This window comes from Pelodiscus sinensis, chromosome 8 (genome assembly GCF_052426305.1).
Source record: "Pelodiscus sinensis isolate ZL-2025 chromosome 8, ASM5242630v1, whole genome shotgun sequence".
NCBI lineage: Eukaryota > Metazoa > Chordata > Testudines > Trionychidae > Pelodiscus > Pelodiscus sinensis.
The window spans coordinates 39,365,622-39,371,621 of record NC_143059.1 but is presented as its reverse complement, the minus strand read 5'-3'; positions in this window follow the sequence as shown (position 1 = coordinate 39,371,621).

Sequence of the window (6,000 nt, the reverse complement as noted above, 5' to 3'; positions counted from 1 at the left end):
TATAGATTTCTTATCACCCAACTTTCCCATTAATTTCCAATCTCAACAAGAACTTTGGGTAAATGAGTGATGCAGAATCTGACCCAGATGCTCAGATAGGAATCTTAATGCATATATTTTAATAAAAGCCGTGATTGTAAGTTTGGGTTAATTTTACAGAATATGAGATGTTGTATCAAAAATTTGGTAATCATTGGTTAGTAGCAGGGATTTTAACTCGGGGTCATCTTTGTACCAGTATTTTACCAGACTAGAGTTTATAGTCTTCCATACCCAAAAGACTTCTCTTTGTGAACTTAAATCACAAGAGCTTTTGTATAAAAAAATCTCACTGGTTTGTTTACATGGCCTCAAAATTGTTATAATTACCATTAAGTAACACTATGCCCTTTAAAAGCAAGACAGTCTATCTATGGCTCCCTCTGGAGTTCTATCAGTTAATTGGCAGAATTCAGGAATATTGTTTAGCTGTTAAATTATCATAAGAAAGAGACAGTAAAGTAAAGAGACTGAATTGTATCATACTACTGTGACTCAGCCTATCTAATCAGCTGATTAATATTTACCCAGCAGGGCACAGATTGCCTATCTGGAAGAACTGCCTAAATAAGCCCACAGAACATATTTTTTGCTTCATGTACTATGGTTTCATAAACAGTAGAATATAGATTTATCTTTTTCTGTTAAACGTCAAGCTCTTATCTACAAGTTACAGTATGTAGTGCCTAAATTCTATGTTATTGAACAAAATACCAAAGAAGACTGACTAGTTCTGATAAAATACAGAAAAAGATTGAAGCTTTATTTGAGAAAATGGTCATGGGATTTTTTTGGGAGACAATTTCCCATGGGTGTCTCCTTGTTCTTACTGAAATATGTTCAACATGCAGCTCTTTTTAATTTGCAACACAGAATGTTGCTATTCAGTTGGGAACTGCTCTGAAAGAAATTGGAGGCTATCAATCCTTTTTGGATACAGAAAAAAAGTGCAGTGCCATTGTAACCATCTTCCTACAAACACTCCTAATGCTAATTAATGTTAATTGAGATGGTGTTAGTCTTATCCAAGGCCCTTGAAGGACTCATATTCCATTTGCAATTATATGGAGAAGAATCCACTTTCTGCCTCTTATTGGCATAAAAGAAAGGCTTATTTTATTGTGGATATTTTTCACTGGAGAAAATAACCCAATGTAATGGGCCTGATCTATGATGTGCATGGCTCCCCGCATTTATGAAAGGATGGTTTAAAGTTCACCTTTGTACTCCCCTCAATCTTGGCCCTCTGTGCCACATTAGAACTGCCATGTTAGTCTGCTCTAATTTAAACTAGCTGCAAAGGGCCAGAAGGTCCAAAATGACAGCCAAGAATAAGTTTGGAATGGGGGCTTCCCATCTGTATTTCCCTTTCCCTCTTGTACTGGTCCTAGGACGACTAGAGGCATTAAGGACTTTTATGCCTCCAGTGGTTCATGCTTACACTTGGTGACCCTACTTAGGCAAATTAAACCAGTTTCTACTCATGGTGCAACACAAGTTAGCTACCCTGCACTAGAGACTCTGGCCTAACACTTTGGATTTTATACAATAGGCTTAATAACCACTCTCTTTCCTTTGCCTCTGGCATTGTCTATAATATAGTATTATTAGTTTAATCTGTCTAAACACAAACTGGCAGGGGAATGGATTTTATGATTCATATCACTATTATGAGCCGACATTCCAAAATACATTTGTCCATCTCAGAGGCTGGATTATATACTAAGGTAGTGGCTTGAAAAAGAGAATTATATTTTAAAATTACATCAAATTGTCCATAAAATACCCAAAGAAAAGGCAATAAAAAACCCTCTTCATTAATCAGTTCAAAATAACATCAAATTCACATCTTTAAATCAACAAAACCCAGAAGCTCCCTCACTGCTTGGGCCCTTTGTGTGAAATAGAAAACAGTACAATGTGTAACCCACACAATCACACTCTTCTCCAAATACATTCCACCATTAAAACAAGACAGGATATGGATGGATCTGGGGCCTCATCTTTGAGTTTCCTAATATTAGTTGGTAGAAGATAAAAATCTTCAATTTTTTTAAAAAAGTAATAATTTAGTCTAGTTCTTATCTTGAAGATACAACATGAGATATTCCTAAGGGTATCTTTATCTATTTCCCATGGGCAAATTAGTGATATTACAGAAATACGACTTTTTAAATACCTCGGTAATTTGCCAATACATTTTCTTTTTTTTTTTTTTGCCTTAAATCTAGTGTGGTTTGTGTTGCATTATGATCCTGTATGTTTCATTAAAAATAATTTTGTGAAATTTGCTCCCAGTATACAGGAGGTAACTCTGATTAATAGGCACTTGGTCCTCTATTATAGATAATTTAACATTTGAACGAAATTATTGATGTATTTGGGTCTTTTAGCGTATTTGTTACATCTTTTTTTCTTACAATCATAATATTTTTAAATTGCTCTCTTGTATCAAAACTATGATGGTCCCAAACCCATTTATGGCATAGTGCATTTGCCTCACAAAATTAGTACTCAGTCCCTTCTGCATTCAACTAGCTTTGCCTCCAGTCTTTTAGACCTTTAGTTTAAGCAATAGATTCAGGCTTGATTCAGGGGAGGTCTGCACTGTCAATCCAAAGAGGTGGATTACACCTGTTTAAGTGGGTACAAAATAACAAAAAAGGTAATGCAGATGAAAGTACATGTATAGAATGTGTGAAATGTATTCCCAAGGAAAGTTTTTTGTTTCTTCCTTTGGATAGCCAAAAGACTGGCTTCATGTTGTAGGTATATTTTGGACTCTATCCCAAGCAAATGACTGTGAATACTTCCCTATTTAGCAAAGTATTAAAGCACATACTTTAATCTGTCATGATTCATCAAAGCATCTAAGTATGTAATTAAGCTCGGTCACATGTTTCAGTTCCATTGAAGTTAATAGTAGTTAAAAGATATGCATGTGTTATACAGGAATCAAATTAAATGAGCATAACAGTCTCTTCTGACCTTGAAATGATGAATCCATGTGTTTAAGTTATTAAACACAACTGCTATTAGATAAAAAAGGAGGAAGGCACTGCTCTGTATCTAAGGGTATGTCTACACTACCCCGCTAGTTCGAACTAGCGGGGTAATGTATGCATACCGCACTTGCTAATGAAGCCCGGGATTTGAATTTCCCGGGCTTCATTAGCATAAGCGGGGAGCCGCCATTTTTAAATCCCCGCTGCTTCGAACCCCGTGTAGCGCGGCTACACGGGGCTCGAACTAGGTAGTTCGGACTAGGGTCCTATTCCGAACTACCGGTACTCCTCGTGAAACGAGGTGTACCGGTAGTTCGGAATAGGCACCCTAGTCCGAACTACCTAGTTCGAGCCCCGTGTAGCCGCGCTACACGGGGTTCGAAGCAGCGGGGATTTAAAAATGGCGGCTCCCCGCTTATGCTAATGAAGCCCGGGAAATTCAAATCCCGGGCTTCATTAGCAAGTGCGGTATGCATACATTACCCCGCTAGTTCGAACTAGCGGGGTAGTGTAGACATACCCTAAGATAACTATTGTGATCATAGAGGAGTGCATGTGATTTTGAGAAGAGTAAGTGGGAGGACTTCTTGTGCAATATGGCAATGTAATATGAAGTTAATTCTTACCCTGGAAGTGTTTCATTACAACTTAAAGATACATGTAATGGAGATATAGTGGGGAAGGGTAATCATACTATATATGGTGGGGTTCTTTGAACTTTGACCCATGGATTTCTGGGAAATAGTTTAGAAACTGGGTGACTGTTTCTTTTCAGGTATTATTGTAGGTTCCACGGGGATCAGTTTTGGGACCAGTTCTTTTCAATATATTCATTAATTATTTAGATGATGGCATAGAGATTAGGCTTATAAAGTTTGCAGATGAGGAAGGGTTTGCAGATGAGGAGGGGTTGCAAGTGCTTGGGAGGATAGCGTCATAATTCAAAATGATCTGGACAAACTAAAGAAATGGTTTGAGGAAAATAGGATGATGTTCAATAAGGACAAATGCAAAATACTCCTCTTAGGGAGGACCAATCAGTTTCATTCATTCAAAATAGGAGGTGAGTGTCTAGGAAGGAGTACTGCAGAAAGGGATCTAGGAGTCATAGTGGACCACAAGCTAAATATGAGTCAACGGTGTGACACTATGACCAAAAAAAAAAAAAAAAAAAAAAAAAAGGCAAACATCATTCTGGGATGCATTAATAGGAGTGTTGTGAACAAGACACAAGAAGTAATTCTTTCCACTCTGCGGTGATTAGGTCTCAGTTGGAGCATTGTGTCCAGTTCTGGGCACCACATTATAAGAAAGATGTGGAGATATTGAAGAAGGTACAGAGAAGAGCAACAAATATGCTTACAGGTCTAGAAAACGTGACCTATGAGGGAAGATTGAAATTATTAGGTTGTTTAGTTTAGAAAAGAAAAGACTGAGAGGACACAATAACAGATTTCATGTACCTAAAAGGGTATCAAGAAGGAAGAGGGCGAAAAATTATTCTTCTTAAGGTCTGATGATAGGACAAGAAGCAATGGGCTTAAACTGCAGCAAGGGAGGTTTAGGTTGGACATTAGGAAAAAGTTCCTAACTGTCAGGGTGGTTAAACACTGGAATAAATTGCCCAAAGAGGTTGTGGAATCTCCCTTGTTGGAGATATTTAAGAGCAGGTTAGATAAAAATCTATCAGGGATAATCTAGATGGTGCTTGGTCCTGCCAGGAGGGCAGGGCACTGGACTTGATGACCTCTCTAGGTGCCTTTCAGTTCCAGTTCTAGTATCCTATGATTCTATGAGAATTAACTGGGGAGGGATTTTTCCTGTGCAATTTGAATTAGATATGAACTAATCTGATATATTCCATCATTTCACAATGTCCTGATGTCTAGGCTGCTCCCAACTCTGGCACGACAAATGCAGAAGTTGGGGGCCCAAAGAGCACTCCAAAACCTTACCTCTACAGGCTCTGGTAAACTTCCCCCCAAATCCTAATACCCACATTTTGGGAATCCGCTGCCACCATCAAGTGCTTTCATCCCCAAAATAAAACAAACAAGCAAACAAGGGTGGACACTTGAAACTAACCCCAGTGATACCCCAAGCTCTTTTTCATGAAAAGAACTTGAAAAAGAAAGGAGAAAAACAAGCTACAGTCTCTGGTAGCTGACTCCTCAGACAGGCATGCAGGTACACACAGACAGACCTTCCAGGACACAAAAATCAACCAATACCAGTTAATTAGAAAAAAGGAACAACTGTTTATTATCAAAACAAAACTACAGTTACAAGCATAGTAAATTGGATAGCTGGAAAAAGCCACCATTTGGTGTAGATACTCAGGGAAAGTTCCTGGGCTGAAAGCTTAGTAACAAAAGAAGAAAAAACACTTAAAAAGCTCAGACATTATTTCCAAATCCTCAGACAAGGAAAACAATAAACCCTGACAGACTATCTAAATCAGTGGTCCCCAACGTGGTGCCCACAGGCACCATAGCGCCCACTGGGGCATTTATGTGCACCCACCGAATCATCTGGGCCGGCCCCACTCCTGGTGCGCGGTGCATGTGTGGTGCCGGCAGCAGGCACGTGGGTGGCCCCTGCCCCGGGCACGCAGCACACGCGCAGTGCCAGCCCCAGGCACGTGGGCGGCCCCTCCCCCAGGTGCCCAGTCACCCTGAAAGGTTGGGGACCACTGATCTAAACTTTTCCCTACTTACACATTTTAAGAAGTCCATTCTTGGAGAGAGAAGTGTCTCCTGTCTCCCTCAATATCTGGGAGAAACTGCTTTCTACCTCAAAACAAAGGAGATAGAAAACCCCCTCTTTTCCAGTTTGAAATTCCTACTTGCATTGTTATTAGCTGACCACCCAATACCTTACTAGGTACAGAGTTAACCCCTTAATCACCAGGTGCTGGTCAGCACTCCTGATTATGACACCTACGTATGCAAAGGTT